Raw genomic sequence first — 23,921 nt, forward strand, 5'->3', positions numbered from 1 at the left:
CAAGTGCTTAACCTTTATATCAAACTATTAGCTTATGCATTAGAAACAGTTTTTTTTCTCCTTTTGTCTTCTGCTATGTAAAACTTGAAGCATGGCTCTTTACTGTTCATGGTGAGGTTGGGTAGCAGAAGACCATTATATTCTCAAGTAATTATAATTTGAGATATGGCAATATTTTATATAATACAATTCAAGATTGAGTGAACCATAAGAAGAAAAGTGAGCCTAGGAAAATTCCAGTCATTTCAAAAATCTAACTAATGATAGAAAACCCTTCCATACTGATCAGATTCATTACAAGTAAGAAAAAACATGACTAAAATTTCAGGACCTTTTTATTTCCCTCTCTTTCTCTACTTCTTTGCCAGGTCATTGCAAAAGCCTGGGCTTCAGTTTGTTAAAAAAAAGGTTGGATAAAACTGGGCCAAACATATATGACATTGCTTTTCCTATATGCATTCAGTACATAACATAGATTTCAGACCACAGAATTAAACTGAGTTTACCTTCATCTAATTTCTACATGCTAATGTGATTGATCAAAAACTGCCTTGGGATGGATAATTTCTTTTCTGAAAGTGACTGTAACTAAAAGAAATGAGAAAATTTTTCTAGAAACTTATGTTCACTATTTCAAATTTTGAGGTAACATCTGGTGTGAAAAATTATGTTAATAATCTGTTGCTATCTGAAAGTTAATGATCTTAAGAACAGTAATATATGCTCTAACCTACCCACATATATGGTAAATTCTGAATAAATGGTAAGATTCCTGAGATTCTGCATTTAATAAGGAACTTTCATGTTGCAGAGTTAAAGAATTTTCTCAGCTTTTAAGATACCTTGTAAGAAACTTCTGGAACTAAGATTAGATTACTATGTTTACAGACTCTGACATGAATGCATGTTCCCGAATACAAGAAAACTCTTTTTTCTTAAAGCATATGAGGCATGTATAAGAATCCAAACCTCAGTACAGTCCAGAAAAAATACATCTTAACAAAATATAGATTACTAAATACAACTTCAAAACTGTCAGATAAAAATGAATGTGTTTTCTTTTACTTTGATTTGAAAACCTCAGTAATTTTCTAGTGTGATTCCACACAAATCACCTAAATTATTAAAATTTCTTATCAGAAAATGAACTGCCCAATAATATCCACTTTTCTGTATTTAAACCTTGTCTATTAAAGAAATATGAAATGGGAAACATACCACATAATTTACTTTTAAGTCAGCTTCAGAATATTTGAGGAGATACATAAACACAGGAAACCTAACTAGACAGTTGAAAATACTAAACATAAATATCATATAACTATTTCCCAAACTTTCATAATTGTTACTATCAATATTTTAATTGGAGGGATGGTTTGCATCTAATATTTTCTCTGCAGTTTTATGAATTTTTCAGTATGAAGATGCTAAGAAGCTCAGCAGAGCTTATTCGGATTAAATATTCCTGATTTATAGGGAAAAAACTGTTGGCACAGTATTTTCAGCCTTCAGAGATTAACAGATGTGAACTTCCTAATCTGGGAAATTCTTCTTCAGTGAGGAGATTGTCTTAGCTATAATAGGTTCGGATCAAATCATTATTCAATTATCTAAGTATTTAATTGTTTAATTATTGAAATATTTTCCTCTTTTACAGGTGTGTTTATAACCTTATAATTTTGTGCAATAAATATATTGCCAAATTCAATGGTTATTGAATGTCAAGGGTAGGTATCTTCATGGTACAGAGTGGAAGCTTACAGCTTTATTAAAGCTAATGGATTAGAATTTATTTATGCTACCTCAAGATCACACGCTGATTCTTTTTTAGGTAATGGGACATGCAATTAAATGATACATATACAGCACTTTCCACAACATCACGATAAATGATTATGGCGAAAACAACTCAAGCAGGCAATGAGAGAGCAACACTAGAGGAGAGACTCCAAGAATGCCTCAACAATTATTCACATTATTACGCAGTTAAAATTAACATCTCAGATCCAGAACTGAATCATCTGTCCTCAAAATTTGTGAAAAAACCGTTGCTCACTGCAGACTGTGTTTTTTTTGTTTATAACAACTTTGATAATGCTTCCAAGTAGGAAGTAGAGTGTCAATAAATACTTCCATAAAATAAAAAAATATGTGGCATTTCCTATTTTTTTTTAAATTTAGGGTGAATTTATTGCTCCTCATTACTTGGAATGCAACAAACCCACAAAGCTGTGATGTGTTTGTGATAAATTTTGAGTTTTACTGGAAGGATTCTCTCTTTCTTCCCTTGTAAAATTTTGGGGTATTGATACTAGGAACAATAGCAACTTTACTAATACAGTCTAACTCTTTTGAAAGTGAAAAAGTACATTTTACTAAAATTAGATTTGATGAAGGAAGGAGAGAGGGGAACAACATCATTGCAGCATATAATACTCTCAAGGGAGTTCAAACTGAAATAGGACTTGCTAAAATATACCTAGGCATTCATACTGCTATGAACTCTTTAACAAGTACTTCAGCTGCTGGCAGAAAAAGCAGTAACGTGAGGCTTGATAACAATATTTTCTGAATTATTATTTCTGCCATTCACAGAGATAGATTTTCCATCATTTTGAGTCCCTATATCTCATCTTAATTTGAGTAGCTGCTTGATGGAAATCGTGTAGACAGAAAAATTGGCCTTTTCTATCAGAGTGTTTGGGTGTAGGAGGGATTGCTTCTGTTTATTGTGCCTGGAGTCTAGACAGGAAGAATGTTTTATAACAATGCTAACATTAAAAATTCATTATTCTTGGAGGGTTAATATAGCTCTTTATGGTAAAAGAACCATGTGTCTCTGTGTGTGTGTGCATGTATATGTGTCCTGAAGGTCTGGATTCATTTTACCTAAGTTTAACAGTTTAATTAAGGTCCCTAAGTTAGTAAGAGCAAAGGGTTGCATCTGGTCTAAACTAGGTCTTTGAACTGAACAGGATTAATCAAGTAACCGGAACTAACAAACTCCATCTTTCTTACAAATAGCAAGTAAAGAGTTTCAGAATGTAAGCATATTACAAAGTGTCTACTTTCTCTATTGACTATATAGATAGTCTAGATGATTGGATGATTTCACTGAGTCAGAAACACCATTCCCTCTAAAAGTTCACCATTATTATCAAACAGACTAATAGAGACAGTGCAGAACTACAAAATGCAGGTACCAAGTTTGGTCAGTCCAGATCCTTCCAATATATCGTGGTGAAAAAGGAAATGAAAAATAGTGTCTGCAAAGTCCATAGTCCTGTCTGGAAAACAATCTCTTGAGAAAGCATATTAATGACTAACACTGAGGAAGACTACTGCTGAGTGGATAGTCACTGTTGTGTGCTAGTGAGACAATCATTTTCTGCTTTTTAAATCATGACCTCGGAATGCCATGTATGATATGTATAGTCTACATTACTGTGTGACTCCTCAGCCTTTGTACTTTGTGTTGTGGTTTTTATCTGTTGCCTCAGGCCTTAGCTGAGAATATCAGGCATGGAAGAGTTCCTTAATTTTAGTATTATCTGAAGTCAAAAGAATTAAATTGCTTACAGAAAAGACCTGGCACAATCCAAAGTGTTTTACTCTCACTGTGGATTTCTGTTACACAAGCCCCTAAAGTGAATGAATATTCTGCTAATGGGAATGTAAAGTAATGGATCACTGGAATCTATGCCTTTGTCACAGAACAAAGATGAATCAGCTGAACTACTATCCCGAAGATTAGAAATCTAGAGTGATGGTTATCATTAGCAAAGTTAAAGGTTTCACTGTCTGATTTGTGTACTGTAACTCTCAAACCTCACAAAACTGCCTACAGTTGAGTTCTCTGGGGTCTAGTTAATAATTCTGACTACCTCACTAGCTTGTTGACAGCTTCTTGCTGAAGGTCATATTCTGATGAAGCAGATAATTTTAAATACTCCTTTTTCCTTTTGAGACTTAATCTAAAATACTTCTAAGGGAAAAAGAAAGATGCTCAAATGCTTATTTTTCTTGATGAATGCATTTGAAAAAATGTATATATAAAAACTAATGATATTTCCTCACTGAAAGGTTACTCAGATATCTGAAATCTGAAGGTAAATAGCTGTATGAATCTGGGCCAGGTGAACTTCACTGAACTTGACAGAAAAATGAATTCTGTGTCCTTGAAGATTTTATCATCCCTTTTATTTGATTACTGCCACATACTATGAATTTTGATTCAAGAAAATGCACAGTGCTTTCTTACCCTTTTGCCCCATTTGTAAGATGAAAATATTCCTTATTTTAATGTGGGGAAAAATGAAAAGACACTGGAGAATTATGAGCCCACCAATGAAAATATCTACCCTTGCTGTAAAATTTGAAAATTAAAGTCCAAGCTTTAAACTACATTTCCAGTCTTGATATACTACTACGGGTTTATTGTGGGCTGATCTTGGCTGGCTGGCTGGCTGATACTTATCTAGCTGCCTTCTCACTGTCCCTCTTCAGCAGAGCAGGAGGAGAAAATAAGATAGAAAAGTTAGTGGACAGAGATAATGATAGGGAGATAACTCACCATCACTGGAAAACAAACTTGACTTGGGGAAATTGAATTTAATTTATTGAAAGGAAAAAAAAATTAGAATAGTATTGAACTACTGAACTAAATGACCTTTCTGCCCCCCTCTTATTCCAAGGCTCCAGTTCACTTCATCATTCCCAAAACTTCTACCTTCCACATGCTGCCCCAGCACAGATCCTCTCAGTGGAGTGTAGTCCTTCAGGAACAGACCACTCCAGTGTTGGTGCTCCACAAGCTGAATTTCCTGCCAGCAAGTGGTTCCTGCATGTGTTCCTCTGCACAGGCCACTGCTCCTACCAGGAGCCTGCTGCAGCATGGACTCTTCAGGGGATGCAAATTCACTCAGGGCATTTCCACGTGCTCCAGTGTGGAGTCCTCCAAGGCTGCTCTGCAGGTATCTTCTCCACAATGGTCATCCATGTGCTGCAGGGGGAAAAGAGCTTCTCTATTATTTTCTCCAGTGGCTGCAGAGGAATTTCTGCTCCAGTGCATGGAACACCTCCTGCCCCTCCTTTTTCTCTTACCTTGGTGTCTACAGCATTGCTCCTCTCACATTTTACTCACTTCTCCCTCTCACAGCTGTGCAGTGGTTTTGCCCTTTCTTGAACATATTTTCCTATCTGTACCACCACCTTGGCCAAGAGGCTTAACTGTGCCCTGTGGTGGGTCTGTTGGAGTTGTCTAGGTATGGTTGTCTCCCACATGGGGGATCCCTATCTACTTCTCTCAGGGGGCACCCCTAAGGCCCCCTTACAACCAAAACTTTGCTAGAGACACTCAATAGAAGGTTTAAAGCAAATAAAAATCTGTATAACATCCTTGAACCTGAATAATAAGGAGATTTGGCCTAAAACTTGCAGTAATAGCATCTCAAAGGCATATCCTAAGAGGCAAATCTAGTCCTTAATAACTAGCATTGTTCTGACTGACAGGCAGCCCTTGCCTTTTCCCTCTCAGTGTGTGCAAGGACAGTCCATTCAGCTACAGGTTTGGGGTTATACAGATAATCCTGCTGCCCATGCTTCTGTACCAGATTTTAGACTCTACAAATTCAGAGGCTGGAATCACTGTATCTTTAGATCATTATTATTATCCCTCACAACTGATTTAAACATCAAATCTGCTCATAGGAATAGAATGAAATAGAACCAATAACTTTGTGAAAAATGGGTAAGACCTAACATTTCAAAACAATAGAGCAGACAGCTCCAAAAGAACCAGAAAATCATGGTTAACAGGACTATACAAAGAGAGACTGAAGAAAACTTTCCTCACTACCAATAGGTTTAGAACCTGAATGTCACTGGATGACATATGACTTCATGGGAGTTATTTACCCATAGCATCATCTGACCTAGAATTAACAAAGAGCAATCTGGTGTAAATAATTGGTGATGAGCACAATATCAACTATATAACTTTAAGGACTATTACCTGTACAAAATTGAGTGCAACATATCTTTAGTAGGACAGAGTCCCTTATAATCTCAGAATTAATTTTCATGTGATGCCAGCTATGCTATATATATCTTTTCATTGTTAAATAAAAAATAATATTAAAACTCCTTACAGAGTTCATATATTGGAGATAGAGTTGTGTGCTATCACACCAAAGTACTTTTGTTTCAATGTGTATTTTCTTAAGAGTCCAGATAAAAATGACTGAGGACGTACACGAAAAGTTAGATAAGCAGTACAATATTTAAGTTTTTAAAGGGTTTTTTGTTTTTTTTAATTGCTCCCATGGTCTATTGAATCATTCCAAAAAAGTAAAATTTGTTACTTCTAATGTAATTTAAAACTCACAAAGAAAGCAGTGGTTTTGAATACTGAAGAAATGTATTTTCAATTTTTGTCCATTTTCTTTTAAGGCATTGCTGCTGAAATATTTACAGAGAATAGTTCTAAGGTTAAAGGAAAAGCAGTGAACTGATTTCAGATAAACCATCAAAACATTTAGGGCCCTGGAGACAAAGGGGACGAATATATTGATCTGAGAGACAGCAGGCCTAGACTTCATAGAGGTTGCCAAAATAAGTAAATTAATTAGAAAAGAGAGTTCATGAACCATAAATTTAATTCTCAAAAACTTACAAGAGCTTTGGAAAGAATGTTAATTTATAAATTTCTGAACCTTACAGTGGAGTTAGATGTTGCAATTTAAAGTATACAGCAAAGTTTCAGATATAAATTTAAAGAAATATTTGGCCTGTGACAAAACATCTTTTTCTCTTAAGTTTTTTATGAAGATCTGAGTCGAACAGCAATTAATGACATGGCTCCTGATGTTCAATAAGATAATGTGTTTGTATATGTAGGCAGGGACTAGTGAAAAGATGTAGGCCTTTAATATGAATTAACAGAAAAATGGTAGATAAAGAAAAACAGGGGTAGATGGAGACGTATTTATGTTTCCAAAAAATTATTTTAAAATGTCCAAAAAGTAGTAACAAAATTAAGCAGCCATCATCAGTAAATAACTTGCACATTAACTTAACACAAATCCTAAGAGAGACAATGGAAAAGGTGAAGTATATGTTATGCTGTCTTTCTGGGGCAGTGTCAAGTCAAGATTTTCAGGAAAAAAATTAACGTATTTTATTATATTTACCAGTGTAACTGAGCAGGGGAAAAATTAAATAAAAGAAGATGTTGTTCAGTTTCATATTTCAGTAGAGTAGAGTAGAGCAAAAAAGCCTATGGGCTCCATACAGCTTTTTCAGATCTGGCTTGTCTGTCACAAAGTATGACTGTGTTTCCCATTCAATTTATAGTAGATTTTAACTCCATCTGTAGATCTTGTTTCAGTTTTTTATTATGGCATAATGAAAACCCTTGCATAACTTAGCAGCACCTTTAGAAACACTAGGGAAATTGATGTCATTTGACTAATGAAAAGGGATGCAAGAAAAAAATTGAATACTTGCTCAAAAAAAAGGTTCTACAGGAAAGCAACATTTACTAACATTTACTAACTTATTGCTACAGTTTTTGAGGTCAAGAAATTTCCAGACTCAGTGTATATAAATTGCACAGTGTGAGATTTTTCCTACCACTTTAAGAATGCATTTTAACTCCTGTGCTTCAGGACTTACAGAAAACTCTGATAATTGAGAAAAGACCTAAGACTGAGGTAACATAGTCTGCTGTGTGTTCTGTGCATAACTTCTCTCAGAAGAGACAGTATGGGCAACTTTTAGACAAGACACTCAGGCAAACAAATGAAAGATCTGATATACCATAGGAATTCCTACAAACTGAGAGATGCAATAGAGTTCAAAGCTCTCAATATCACTTCTTGCTGTCTAGCTGAGTGCAGATGCTTTCATGCATTCAGACACATGCAGTCAGCATTACCTTGCCTTTCTAGCTCCCACTCCTTACAATATAAATTGCTTCTCTTTTCGTTTTTGTACTTCAATCTCTTATGAAAATACTGATCTCTTCTTATAGGATTTTTGGTACTATAATTACGTCTTTCTCTGCTTGCAAGCTCCTTATTACATTACCGGTTGAAATGATCATATGTTGATATTCTTGTTGATTCCATGATTGTCTTAATTTCTTTGACCTCACATTTCCTTTCATTTAGACTTTCTATCAAGACTGAAATATAAATTCAAGAAAAAACAAGAAAATCCATGTGAAAGCAGCAAGATCTCTTCACTTGCAGTCTCAGATGTTTAGAATGCAGACTGTGCATCAGGAAGAGAGAAAAAAATGACATTGAGATATTTGGAGAGTGAAAGTATAATCAGATAGGAGTATAGAGAGATATACAAAACTGGAATGAGACAGACAAGGAGACAGCAAAATGATAACCACATATCCAGCCATAATTACTTTGAGGTTATGATATGTACACTGTAGTGTCAGCAGCTAGCATTGTCTATTGGAAAATATTTACATATGTTATTCACCGCATAAGAGAAGAGTTTAAAGAGATCAGAAAATCAGATGACTCCATATTTATAATGTAACTGGAATAATCTCATTGGGTTTTTCATAGTGAATTTCTATTCATATATAATGTTAGATGCTGACCACTAGACTTCTAACTGCATACCCTTCTTATTTCTGTCAGTTTCTACAAAACATATAAAATGTATTTGTCTACAAGAATAGAACCAGAAGCTGAGAGTATGAAATCACTGATTTTGTCTTCTATCATATGTTAGATGGGCATAACTGCCCAATAACAACATGGAACAGCATCTATGGGAAACCCACTTTATTTTTTCCCGTATTTTGAATGAATTCTCAAATTAGTCAGTTACATATAAAGCATCAAACTACCTGCTAAAGGCAGCCATGAAGTTTTTACATGTTTTCTACCACTAGAAAATGCAGAGGTTTTCTTTTAATTTATGTCAAAAAAAGAATTTTTTGCTGCTTCAAATTTGCCTGATTGTTAAGAGTTCTAGGAACAAAGGAGCTTTGTGTTAAGCCAGAGTTCATTTCAAGGAGAAAGGGATCTGAGATTTGGGAGCTGTAAGGGCTTTCAGATTTCTTGTGCCTGAAACTCAGCATATCACACAGAGACTTGGGCAGTCAGGGCAATTAATCTTGTTTATTTAAGAAAAAAGTTAAAATAGACTAGTTTATTTTTTTAGCAATAAAATGTTTGAATGCTTTCTAGCATTCAAGATATTTCAAAACAACAAATTTTAATTTTAGTTTCTAAAGATGCTTAGCTATATCTATAAATAGACAAAGAATTTCCCCTATGTTAAAATGAAAAAATTCCATTTTTCATGCGGCCATCATTTCACTCTTTCAGATCACAATTCCTCGCTCTAATTAGCTATCTCCCAACAGCAAACAACTGCTGGTTCCACTAAGAGTTTGTCTTCTCTTTGCCCAGTCCCTGATATATGGTAGAAATCTTATTGGGACAAGAGTAGAATTAAGATCTCTTAAAATTATTATTTCAAAATGTGTATAACTTATGAGTGAAAGTTAACTGGTTTTTATTGCACTTATTCTTTGATCTGCTCTGTTATGATCAGTTATGTCAGTAATTCCTCAAGTTAAGGGCTCCAAAATACATCTAATTAGGCAGTGCACTAACAGCAGATGTCTTAGTTACCCTACGCAAGACTAGTCACAGGAGAAGGTGCAGTTCTCCTGTGAGGTTGTGGTCACTCTTGCAATAAAAATTCTGCATTTCTTTCTGTTGTGTGTTTGTGTGCTTGCTAACACTATCCTAAGTCATTGGTGCATCCTCAGGTACTTACAGAACATATTGAGAACGTCTTTCCAAAATTGATGTAGGCTCGAATCAAATATCACACTTCAAAGAATTTTCTAAATAGTGCCTACTTTCAGAAGTAGCATCACACTCAATTTTAACTTTCTCTAATAACATGAATGAAGACATTCTTTAAGAATTATTCCCATGCTATAGATTTTGCTTGCTTGAGTTTTTAAATTAAAATTTATTTATCAGTACTCTATGTTTGTTATCATTAAACTGAGGGCACTCATACTTTGGAGGTTTACTTACGGTATTCAGAAAGCCTGTGTAAACATCACCATGTTTATCTCTAAGCATGTTTGTTTACCACTTACACATTGGCATCATGGACATCAGATCATTTTTAACTATGCAGAAAATTACATGGATCTACAAAATAAATACTTCTTATTCAGCTCAGTATTGCAATTAGTTCCAAAGAATTTTCAAGTAGAACAATGTAAATGAATTCACAGATTTGGTCCAGAGTAAAAAGCTGCACAATGTAGATACTAACGCAAGAGGTCTCAATAACCTAGAGAAATTCTGGAAAGTACCTAAAAATACAAAGTGTTTGCCTGCAAACATATAGTCTCTCACAAGCTTTAAAATTAATAAGAAACTTTGCAGTAAGAATACTGACCAAGGTGCAATGGGATTTTCCAGAGAATAATGATATTATGGGTCCATTTGTTCTTTAGAGATGCCTGATAACTCAGCCCTCATCAGGGCAGGCAATGTTATTCCCATATCTCCCAAAGGTTATGTATTTTATTCCCCCTATTTCATAGTGAAGGCAAGTAAGTGAAAAAAAAGTCAATTTTGTTTGGAGTTTCTTATATTGTCCTTCAGAATAGTGCTGTAACACATCACGTAAAAGAAAACTAAAAGGACAGTGAACAATGCCAGATGCTAATAATGCTAACAGTGATCTCTGAACGATTCTCACACGTAATTGAATGTGTCTCTCTACTGACTAATCCCAGCACTTATTTCAAACGTGAATGCTTGATAGATATGCCAATATTTGGTCTTGTTCTTGTCCTTGACCTTCTCCAGTATTAAACTGTTGCCTGTGTTGCACTGTCAGCTGCAAGATGAACAAAGTTATGAATGAATTATGATGCCACTGGAGCAGCTTTTATGAATATTCTTTTGCAAAATTAAAGATTATCAATGCCTCACATCTCGATCATCATTCCATTATAAGACCATGCTACTGGTGCAAAATGTATATGCCTTCTCTAAGCCAAATTCAACTCTATGTCACTCTGAATCTAAAATAACTCTATTAAATTCAGTAGAATTTCATTTCTGCATATAAATACCCAGTATAGCTGCAAGCAAAAAAAAAAAAAGAACTGTATTTGACGTAGCTGTCCTATATAGATCTTTCTGTCCTATATAGATTTATCTGACTGGACTTCCTCTTTATTACTTAATAGTTAACAGGTAGAAATACATTTTTAAGAATTTTCAGTATGTCAGACTTTTTAGGATATCCTCACAAGACAAATTAATCTATCAATAAAGGTGCCTTCCATTTCAAAAGTACTACAGCGTCTCATTTTTGTGCGCTATAGGAAGTATATAATGGCTTCCAGTGGAATATTAATTCCACTTAAATGAAAAGTGCCTTTTATATTTGAATGTATTTATGAAACTGTGAAAATGGGGTTGTGCCTAGCATTGCACAGTAATCCATTGAAGGATTATATTGAGGCACAAGACAAGTACAAGTGCCTAAAGTAATCTGGGCACGTGAAATAAAAACAGGCAGAGGAAAATGAAAATACTAATAGCAGTTCCTATTTCTTTTTCTCCCTTTCAGTTTTGGTTAACTGCACTGTTTGACTAAAATCACCTCTCAATTTTGGTAGGAAACATTTTCATCAAAAAATGATACATAAAAATAGAGACATTCTTTTTTTTTACTTTTGAGCATTGAAAGATGGTAGCTGTGTTTGTTCTTTCTTGGTAGTCTAACTTATTTTCATACAAAAACACTCAACAATTGGAAACCAACCAGCTGGATATAAGGAAAACATCCAGGCAAAATTTTGTGTTCTATTATAATTCCTCTTGGAAACCTTAAAAATTAACTTTTGTCCTTTCTCTATTATGAATCATTTAAAGACAGGTTTAACTTCTTATTTATGTACTGATTTCAAGTTGGGATCTCTCAAGAGTTTACAAAATCTCTGGATATGAGTGAATTTCTTGCTGAATATTTGTTGTATCAATTATAGACTGAAAGTATTGATGTAACTGATGATCTGTTTTCTACATTACTGGACTACCATATTTCTTGGATTATAGGAATAAAGATTGTTTAAGAGAATTCCAGTAGAAGAAATTGCCAAGGCCTTGTATGTCAAGCAGCAGTTCAAACACATTCACATATTTATAGGATCTTAGTCTTCTGCAAACATTAATTCAAACAAAATCAGTCTTTATCTTATTGATAACTGAATATCATGGGCTGAATGATATTACTGAAAACAATACTTTCACATGTGAAATCAGTAGAGCAGTCATCCGTACCAGGACTTAAGGATAACCACGTCAGTTGTCCAAATCGAACTAGTTTTATGGTATCTTCTTAATCATGTATTGCTGAATTCTGTTCTTCATTACTGATTCCCAGTAATGGAAAAGTCAAATGAAGGTATAAATACACTTTTTTATCAATGCTTCTACTTTTCCTTCCCTCCATTATGCAGCTGCCCATGAAAGAAGAGATGGCCAATATTCCTATATCTGGCATGAGGGATGATGCAGAATTGTGGAGTGAGGAAAGCTGCTCTCCCAGTTGGAAACATCACATTTGAAAATGGTGATGACTGCTTGAAACCAAGTGTCAGACCAGTCACACAGATTTGGAGCCGCAAAGAGAAAGAAGAATGAAGAACAAAGGAATGGCTTCCCACACCTGCAACAAGAGAAACATAATAAGCAAAATAACAAAAAAAAATTTTTTTCTACAGTATTTTTTTATAAGATATGGGAGTGAGTCTATACTGAAAGTTGAGGGTTTGGAATCCTTTGTGATACTATTCCTCTTTTCATTTATTGGCTTGCTCTTCCCTCTGATTCATACTGCAGATCACTAAGATCTCTGGAGAACTGCAAGCATAGAATCGTGGAATATCCTAAATTGGTAGGGACCCACAAGGGTCATCAAAAGTCCAGCTCCTGGCCCTGCAGAGGATCACATGAAGAATCAGCATGGTCCTGAAAGCATTATCCAAGCGCTTCTTGATCTCTGTCAGGCTTGGTGCTGTGACCACTTCCCTGGGGAGCCTGTTCCAGTGCCTAACAACGCTCTGGGTGAAAAACCTCTTCCTAATATCTAACCTAAACTTGCCCTGATACAGCTTCATGCCATTCCCTTGTGTCCTAATGCTGGTGACCAGAGAGAAGAGATCAGTGCCCACCCCTCTTTTTTACCCTCATGAGGAAGCTGTAGACCACAAAGAATTTTCCCCTCAGTCTCCTTTCAGCTGAACAAGCCAAGTGACCTCAGCCACTCATTATAAAGCTTCCCCTCATCCCATCGCCGTGGGTGACCCAGATTAGAAAAGTGTGCAAAAAATTGACTCTCTCCTGTCGAAAACCACAACAGGGAAGAAGAAAAAGAAAGGGGGATTGTTGGGAGTTATGGTGTTTGTCTTCCCAAGACACCTCAATGCATTATGGATCTCTGCTTTTGTGGGGATTGCTGGACACCTGCCTGCCCATGGGAAGTGGTGAACATTCTTTTTTTTTTGCTTTGCTTGTGCACAGAGCTTTTGGTTTACCTATTAAACTGCCTTTATTGCAATCACAAGCTTTATCACCTTTCTGATTGTTTCCCCCATCCCAATGCAGGGGAAGTGAGTGAGTGGCCAGGTGTGGCTTAGTTGGTGAATGGGATTTAACCATGACAACTATGGAACAAAGCCCACATGAATGTCACACTACCTGTTGCTAGAAAACTTTAGGATTACTAATTTATTTTCTACTTCATTTGTTATTTGGAAAGCTGGGCTACAACACACAATAAGTTGCAGTGATAAGTGCATTTTTCTACTAAGGAGAGAAGGAAAACAACAAAATGGCTGAAGTCAACGGTACAAAAAATCCTTTGTTTGGGACTCGGCCCAAAGGGTAGGACTAGATACATGATCCCAGATGTGAGGAACAAATAGCCCAGATATAAGCACCAAATGAAATCTAACTGAGTGAGAGTGGAGACCTTCTTCAGCTATGTTCCAAAATTAATGTCATTCAAATAACTTCTACAAAGGAAAAGGCAATACAGTGCATATTTTATCTCATTTCTTTCTTTAGAGATCCTGAAACTTCACTTTGCAGTCCCATTTTTATAATACCTTCCCTTCTAAAGATATGGTTGATGCCTGGACTTGGAGAAAGGAATTGTCATTTGAAGTAGAATTTTATTTTTAAAACATGCACTGTTTGTCAAAAGCACATCCACAAACAGGAGAAAAATATAAGAAAAGAAAATAATATTATCAAATGCATGCATCTTACTTCACAGATAGACTTTATAGCAGCATAAATCCATGCATCAGAAACATAAATTACACACCGTGTACCCAATATCTAAACTTTTAAAGTTGATTCGTAAGAAGTTTGAAGTAAATGATCTAGTAAATGGTCATCCCAACTACATGAATTTCAGGGAACCAAAAAAGGTACATCCAATGTAATCATCTGTAAAATGCCTTGACTTTCCAGTCCAAGATCCTGGCTCACAGAAAGTTATTTTCATAGCTGGATTTCTATACTTAAATGCAGTGGTAGAAGGTATAAAATTGATCTGCTGCTAGCTAAGGGTGCTTTGGAGATTTTTTTGGTTTGGAACTGGACAGCAATGATAGTACCAGTTGTGGCTGATCTTGGTATGGACGTTCATTTGTTTGACATAATCTTGAACAAAGCTCCACTGTAAGTATTCTTCATAATACTTTGTACAAAATTACAGAAAATGTATTATTTGATTTGTATGTATAGGCACTGAAAGGTGGTGGCTCTGTTTATTCTTTGATCTGCACTTGAAATAATAAAGAAAAATCTAAAACCAAATCAGAACTCATCAAAGGAAACATCTGAATTAAGCTTTATCTTCTCCTTCATTTTCAAAAAATAATTTCTTTTCATAACATAAGAAAAAAAGCTGGATTCTTTTTGTTTGCAAACTTTCTAATGAGAAAGTTAATTAATATATCAAAATATCTATTTTTCAGTTCCCATATTTTTCCCATAGAAAAAATAAATTTATGGATTACTCAGTGTTTATTTGCCACAATAATTACTTGCTTTGAGTGCCTTTTTTCATACTTCTTTTATTGCATTCATTACTCCTGAATAAATTTTTATTTCATGAACATAATGATTTCTTTACTTTGCCTTTCAAAGCAGATACATATGGTTCCAAATATGTATCAGTCTTAAGAACTATTTGTTTAAAATTTCCATCATTTCATTTGTAACACAATAAAGATTGACACACAGCAACTCACTGTGTGATTATGGCAAATTGTCCAGATGTGCTTCTTTGAGCAGTACCACAGCAAATATTCTTTTATGATTGGATGTTGCCTCTAGCCTCTCACTAATTTCTTTTCATTTGTAACTACTCTAGAAAATAAAATGGTCAGCAACAGCCATTAAAAAAAATTGGATCACTGAGATCCACTGAAGTTTTAAGACTTCAATGCTCATTTGCTATACCCAAACAGTATTTAGAAGTGCAACTTTTGAATCAATAGGTAATTATTTCTTCCTTTTTTTCTAGGGGGGCAGTGACTGCCTTTGTAAACCAGTAAAACAAGGTACCTCTATGGCAATGCAAGGTGATCAGTGTGACCGTATGCTCAGTCAAAATTTCCACATTCCAATAGGACTTGGGCAGGCTTCCTTATGCTTCCAAAACATTTGGAAACATTTTGCAAAGATTTTATTCTCATTAATTCAGAATTAAATTTTAGCTTAAACACATACAACTAAAATAAGAGATAAGCAAAGTCCAGCAAATGTCTATTTAATAGTTATCGAGAGAAGTGTGAATGTTTCTTATTTATTAACATGTAAAATCATTTCAATAGCTGTAAATATTTAGTGAACTTGTTATATATTACCAAAGAATAAAATATGAGCTTAAAGTTGTGAAGAAGTACTACATAAAAAACCACTCATTGCTGAAGTCGGAAGCAGCTTACAAAGAAATTAATTTTTTTCCTGAGAAAAATAGGTAGCCTAGGAGAATAAATACAAAGCTTATGAAGTAAAAGCTAAACATATTTTTTAAAATGATTGTAATTAAGGGTAATTTAGGTACTTTTCAAAGTTGTTGATTATAAGAATTATAATAAAAAACCTTCAATTATGACAGATGAAGCACATAAAATATTTATTTGTAGTTTCACTCTATAGTAAATACAGCTTTACTCAAGCCCAGATTGTTTTACTTAGTAGAAAAAAACAAGTAATTATATCCTTTTTTAGTAAATATATAAAACTGATATTTAAATATTTAAGAAGACTCATCAATTTCACAAGAATTTTAAACTGGAAGAGCTGTTAGAAAATATTTACTAAAACTGTTATTAGAAATAAAAGAAATGGCCTAATTTACTTTGTTAACAAAATAATTATACAATCCACAAAATTGTGGTAACAGCAAAGAAACTAAAAACAAATCCACAATGAGAACATAAAACTGAATTCATCAGAAGTTTATATCCAGGATTTTGAAACCATAATATAATTCAAGTGGAGAATCTCTTTCTACAGTAGTCCAATGTCATGACTGTAACCTCTGACAGAAACAGCCACCAAAAACCTCAAGCAATGACACCTAGATGAAAATAAAACCTCCTGCACTTGTTAGGCAATGGAAATATTTTAAAACTTTCCTCATTTACTGTATCAAATAGACTGTCCAATGGCTGGTAAACCCATATCAAGATAAGCAGTTCATAGCAGCAGAGAATATCTCAAGTACAAAGGGACCCACAAGTATCATCAAGTCCAAATCCTTGCACCTTGCAGGACTGCCTAAAACATATGATTAAGAGCATCATCTAGATGCTCCTTGAACTCTAATAAGCTTAGGGCTGTGACCCTTCCCTGGGGAGCCTGTTCAGTGACTGACTACCTTCTGGTGAAGAACCTTTTCCTAATGTCCAGTCTGAATTTTCCCTGATGCAGATTCATTCCATTCACTTGGGTTCTAATGTTCCTCTTGAGGAAGTTGTAGAGTATGGTGATGCATCCCCTGCCTTCTTTTCTCCAAGCTGAACAAACTGAGTGACCTCTGCCGCTCCTCATAAGTCTTGTCCCCAAGATATTTCATCATCTTGGCCACTCCCTACAATGTATTCTAATAATTTGATGACCTTCCTAAAATGGGAGACCCAAAATTTCTCCAGGGGATGCCAAGGTGGAACCACACTAGTGCAGAGTACAGCTGGACAATCACCTCCCTTGACTGGCTGGAGATGCTGTGCCTGATGCATCCCGGAAAAGGGTTGGCCCTTTTGGCTGTCAGGGCACGCTGACTCAGGGCACAGGGAATAATTTCCAACCTGCCATTGACCCAAACCTTGAGATCTCTCTGTAAGCCAATTTGCATGCACTCACTCTTGTTAAATTTCTATGTTGATTCCCTCTTGACAGCAGTATATTATCAGTGATCCTCTCCAATCTCTTCCTGAATTTTTGCTCATGTACAAAATCAGAAAAAAAAAAACAACAACAGAAAAACAAAACAGAAAGAGTTTTGTCACCTGAAAATTGTCTAGTGCTTTTAGGAACAGTAGAAAAAAACTGTACTAAATCTGGAATTTACTTTGAAACATTAAGTGCTGTGGGGAGTATTCTGCTCTTGGATGTGAAAGGCAGAGCTTGATCATTGAAGTTTTCATTTTCTGCATGCATAATACTTCCTTTAATATCTTATATAATTGTATATCCTTTGTATTTTAAAATAAAGCCTTTAAAAAGGATTTCTAAGCAGCAGAGGGAAAAAGTGCATTACAGGAAATAGACTGCAGAACAGTATTAATTTATAGAAAACACTGGATAATTTGAAAAGGGAACTGTTTTTCATTAAAAAAGTAGGAAAGATATGCAGGACAAAAATGACAGGGAGAGACAGAAACAGATAAACAAATCTCTCATAGTCAATAGATTCTGTATAACAGCAATCCTACAACAAATTGTTGAAGATCAGTTGTAGAGATCTACACTGAGAGCTAAAGTAAAGCCAATTCAGATACAAACAGTGGCTCAAATCACAAGCATGCAACTCTTAAATGCAGATTATCCATCAGGTTTCAGTTTGTACTGATGATACCTCTTCACATAACATGTCTTTCTGAATTATTGTTGGACGCAGCCCTGTGCTGCTTAATCTGCCAATTTAACCTTTGGCTTGACTGCAAGTTTTGTTTTGTTTTCCTCTAATGTTTTTTCTTTTTTTGTTTGTTATTGTCTATCTACTTTGTGTTTGAGCATTTGAGTTCCTTCAATATTTCTGTTTCAAAACAACCAGTACCTTTTCTCATCTTTAATCTCCCATCCTCTTATCTTTAATCTCCCCGCTCCTGCTGGTTCTGTGTTGTTTCTTGCTGTCCAGGAATGAGACTATTGAAAGGGAAACTGCTATTCTTATAAACGAATGAAAAATGATTTAACTTTTTTTTCTTTAGGAACAGTATTTTTATTTTTACAGTCCCACTATATGAAGATAAAAACCATTAATTCAGATTACCCTGATAAAAATCTTTTTAACATTAAATTCTAAGTTTAAGAGTCTGTTATAGAAATGAGATTTCAATTAATCAGGAGTATTGATTAATTCAGTTTCAGATACTGGTTATTTAACACTGGGTATACCCACAAAATGTGAATGTGAAGGAAGTAATTTTGTTTCTCGTCTTTGCTTCAGAACAAAATTAGTGGAAAAAGTTAATTGCAATATTAAAAAATCTTTCCTTTGTACCAAAATCATTTGTCAAAAAGACTGTGAGAAAAAAAAAGTCTAGATTACACAATTTAAAATTATATAGTTTCTGAAAAACACAATAAAATATATCATAATTACAATTATTGCTTTCATTAGAAATAGTATGGGAAGAGGGCAATGGGGACACTTCCAACCAGCAGAAGAACTGTGGCTCTTTCCTTTTTCCTTAATATTATTCCTTGTCATCTCATTGCCTTGTTTAAACACATTGTTCATCAGAACAAAAGATCTTGAGCGCTGCTCAAGTATGAGGATCTCCAGATATTATTAGTGAGAGGTATCAACAGCTATGCTTCCAAGGAACTTACTTGCCTTTGATGTAGCTCTGAATGATACAGCACTGTTGGATACACACCGAGCTTTCACATGAGTAATTTATCCTGTCATGCACTTCTGAAAGAGTTGAAAGAGGTACTTTTTCACTGCTAAGTCAGACAAACCCAAACAAAACCATAGATTTTCTCAGAGACTACAAGGTTTTTGTTGGGGTCCCTCCCCTGCCATGGAGCCCTGGGAGGGGGGCCCTGAGGGCACAGACACGGGGTTTCCCTGCCCCTGCTCAGCCTCGTTCCCATTGGTTGGTTTGTGTTCCCTGTGCGGGCAGAAGGACCCTTGGGCCCGTGACTGGAACAGTTCCTGAGCAGAGCTCCGGCCATGCGGCTGGAGAAATAAACATCTCTCTGAAACATCTAGCAAGAATCTGTCTGTCCATATATATTTCCTTTCCATGGGACTCCTGGTTTGATATATGCGTGTTGCAGTATCCCCACTGCAACAAATGGTGGAGAATTGTGAGCAGAACGATCCCCGATCCCTAAGCGACTGATTTGTGTGAGTAAACCCTGGAAACTTTGGATTCCTCTTCTTGGTTTTGTTTTGCTGTTCCATATCTAAACTATGGAGGAACGGTGGGAAGACTCTTGGCTCTCAGAGCCGCATATGGACATTTATCTTAAACTTAAAATGATTCTTGAACAACGATTTGTAAATTTTAGCTTGATTCAAGCTCAAAAAGAACTGAAACACTTCCTGGCATGGTTGTTTAAGAACTTTTTCTATGTTTCTTGGGATTTAATTCTTACCAAGGGCTTTTGGAAAACCGTTTGGACACAGTTAATATTGGAGTCAAAATATATGCCGATGGAAGAATATTTTCGTGAATATTATTTAGTTACCGAGACTGTTGAGCAATGTCAGCTGTGTCCTGGCGAAGGGAAGCCTGGCGCAGGGACCGTGCGGCCCAGGCCACGTGCACCGAGCGCTCTGCGAGCAGCAGCGAGGCAGTTCCAATGCGCGGGCGGAGCCACGCGAGCCGCAGTGTCGGCGGCAGAGCGAGGCGCGGCGGGAGCGGCGGGACCCGGTGGTGCCCGCACGGCCCAGCACAGCGCGTGGTGGAGCGAGCCCCGTGAACGCCCGGCTGAGAGGGGCGGCGCGCGGGCGGCGGCGGGCGGCAGTGGCGGTGGAACTGAGCCGCGCCCAGCCGAGACGCACGCTGGAGCAGGGCGTGGGGCGGTCATCGCTCGGGGGCCTGGCCGAGATGTCGGTACAGCGCCCGGCATTGGCAGTGAAGCTGTGACCAGAGGAGGCGACGCACAGAGAACTGAGCGGCGCGGCCCGGCCCGGCCCGTGCAGCCCCGAACGCGACCCCGGGAAGAGCGCGCAGGCACCAGCAGCCCCGACAATTCCAACACGGGAGCGACCGAAAGAGAGAGCAAAGACGCAGCGAGACAGAAAACAGCAGCCACTCGGAAAAAGGAAAAGATCATAGTAACTAAGATCTTAGGGATAGTAAAATGGTATAATGTTAAGCAAAATTATGGTTTTATAACAAGATGTGACAGCCAGCAAGACATATTCGTGCATAGAACTGCTATTAAGAAGAATAACCCTGAAAAATGCATCCCAAGCTTGGGAGATGGAGAAGTCGTGGAATTCAAAATTATACGAGGTAGAAAAGGGTTACAAGCATCGCAGGTCACTGGGCCTGATGGTGTTCCTGTAAAAGGCAGTATATATGCAAAAAATCGTAGTCATGTTAGACAGTATCTCCATTGTAAGTCCCCCCTACAGTCTCCCTTTCCTAATCCCACCTTTCCCTTTTACCCTATGTCCTATTACCCCCAGTGTATTCCTAATCTGTTTTTTCATCCATGGTTTCCCTCACAAAACCATGCTTTTGCCAATTGTTTCCCCAAAAATCCCTTTCCAATGCCGAGTGGGGGATGAAAAGGGGGAGGGAAGAAGTTAAACCCTCTCCTGCCTCAGTTTCCCCACAAAGCATGCTCAGAGAATTCTGTCTCCCTTCTGTCAGCCCTAAGATGTTCCACAGAATCTGATTGGACATTTAAAGACTCAGGAGGGTGGCTTGTTTTGTTTTGAAACTGTTCTTGTTATGTTTATCCAGTTGTTTTCATTCTCCTTTTATTAAAATAAAACGGGTGAGGTGTTGGGGTCCCTCCCCTGCCATGGAGCCCTGGGAGAGGGGCCCTGAGGGCACAGACACGGGGTTTCCCTGCCCCTGCTCAGCCTCGTTCCCATTGGTTGGTTTGTGTTCCCTGCGCGGGCAGAAGGACCCTTGGTCCTGTGACTGGAACAGTTCCTGAGCAGAGCTCCGGCCATGCGGCTGGAGAAATAAACATCTCTCTGAAACATCTAGCAAGAATCTGTCTGTCCATATATATTTCCTTTCCACGGGACTCCTGGTTTGATATATGCGTGTTGCAGTATCCCCACTGCAACAGGTTTTCTCATCACACTTTGTTTTCAAATAAATTCCCAATATTTCTCCTCATGGGGCTGGGCAGTTGTAACACCTAGACTTTTGGCACTGCCTCTCCTTCTCAGATTAGGGCATTTAGGTGCTACTGAATCACATAAAACCTCAGCCTCTGTACTCCTGGGGACCTGCAGAAGTCATCATCTCTCATGACTAGAATAGAAGGCAGTAGAAGCACAAGAGCCTTCAATTTTTGGGATAGAACAGAGCACTGCTTACACATGGGAACAGAATAGAAATAAAAAGGCAGAGTGAGAATCAAAAGGGATTATCTTGAGACAAACATGGGTGATGTGGCATTTGCAGTCTTGTGACACAAGGCCCACACTGATTTAGCATCTGCACTCTATTTTCTCTATCTAAGAACAATTCCTTATCAGTTTAAGCAAAACTATACTATGGAAACAACATTTAAACATCCATCTTTTTGTTCTCAAACACTGGCAAGTAGTTTAGCACAAGCCAATATTTCATACCCTGGAAGTGCTTAAGTACTGAGCATTTTTGGAAGTTTATGAAAACAGAGCATTGCAAACTGAAATTTTTCTTGCTTGCCTGGTACTAGAGTGATACTCATAATAAGAAACAAAACAAATTCCTAATTATATTACTTATGTTCATGAATTTTTTATTTGCCTCAGGTGGCTGGGGAAATAAAATGTTATAGACGTTTGTGAGATTTATTCTTTCAGTACTCTATTTGCAACAGGGCCTATAAACAGAATTGCCACAAAACCCTGTAAGAAAGCTTTCATGTGTGAGTTTTCCAACTGATTTTTCTACATGAGAAATTCACAGAAAGTTCACAGAGTCACAGAATGGGTAAGGTTGGAAGAGTGGTGTTTCTGGTCCAACCTCACTGCTCAAGGGAGAGTCATCCCAGAGCACAGGGCACAGGATTGCATCCAGATGATTTTTTAATATCTCCAGTGAGGGAGACTCCACAGCCTCTCCGAGCAAACTTTTCCAGTGCTTGGTAACCCATACATTAAAGAAGTTCTTCGTCATATGTAGGTGGAACTTCCTGTGCATCAGTTTCTGCCAGTTGCATCTTGGTCTATGGGTTGGCACCATCGAGAAGAGCCTGGTTCTTTCCTGTTGACACCTACACTTTAGATATTTATACTCATTGAAGACGTTTCCTTTCAGTAGGCTCTTCTTGAAGCTGAACAGGCCCAACTCCCTCAGCCTTTCATCATAAGAGAGATTTTCCAGACCCTTGCCCATCTCTGTAGCTCTTTGTTATGCACACCAGAATTCCATGGGCCTTCTTGGCCACAAGGGCACTGCTGGCTCCACCAGTTTTTTGTCCACCAGGACCCCCAGGTCCTTCTCTGCAGAGCTGCTTTCCATCAGGTTGGCCCCCAGCCTGTGCTGGTGCATGTTGTGTGCAGGACCCTGCATTTGCCCTTGCTAAATTTCAGAAGGTTCTTCTCTGCCCATCTCTACAAATTATTAAGGACCTTCTGAAGGGCCATACAACCCTCTGAGATATTGGCTGCTCCTCCCAGTTTTGTATCATCAGCAAACTTGCTGAACTTGGATTTCATCCAAGTCATTGATGAATAAATTGAACAACACTGGGCCCAGTAGAGAAGCCTGGGGGACTCCATGAGTGACAGGCCTTCAGCCAGACTCTGTACCACTGATCATGGACTTCTGAGGTCTGGCACCCAGCTAGTTTTCAATCCATCCCACTGTTCACTCATCCAACCTACACTTCTATATTTTTTTGCCTATGAGGATTTCATGAGAGACAGTATCGAAAGACTTACTGAAGTCAGGGTAGATAATATCTACTCCTCTCCCTTCATCCATCTAGGTAGTTGTTTCATCATAAAAGACAGTCAGGTTGGTCAAACATGACTTACCTTTAGTGAATGCATGCTGATTACTCCTGATGACCTTCTTGTCTTCCTTGTGGGCAGAGATGTATTTGTTTGGATAAAAACTTCTGTGTTCATCTGAACCCTTCATTTTTGATGATTCCATTTTATTTTTCAGAGAACATCAGTAACATGTTCAATAAAGTATAGAATATTTATTACTAAATTTTGGTTTTCTTTGTTCTTCCTTTTCCCCTATCCTCTGTATAAAACCAAGAAACAAACAAAAAACAAGACCAAAAAACCCCCAAAAATCTCAAAGTAAACCATATTACATTGGCCTATATATGTCATATGTGTTTCACACATTGAAGGTTTTATGAAGTAATTTAGGTAAGTCTTTCTGGGCCTTGATATTTGGACAAGAGAATGCTCCTAAGCTTATCATCAGAAAATGGTATATAGAA

At 37.1% G+C, this 23,921-nt stretch overlaps 1 long non-coding RNA gene across 1 annotated transcript in view; it reads left to right on the forward strand.

The window, feature by feature from the left end:
* LOC109144100 overlaps positions 1-13,147 on the forward strand; it is a 113,774-nt gene extending 100,627 nt beyond the window's left edge. Inside the window, exon 4 of the long non-coding RNA XR_002044607.3 lies at positions 12,539-13,147. This is a non-coding gene — a long non-coding RNA (uncharacterized LOC109144100). The remainder of the gene's footprint in view (positions 1-12,538) is intronic.
* Positions 13,148-23,921: the final 10,774 nt, after the last annotated feature.

Source organism: Corvus cornix, chromosome 1A (assembly GCF_000738735.6).
Source record: "Corvus cornix cornix isolate S_Up_H32 chromosome 1A, ASM73873v5, whole genome shotgun sequence".
NCBI lineage: Eukaryota > Metazoa > Chordata > Aves > Passeriformes > Corvidae > Corvus > Corvus cornix.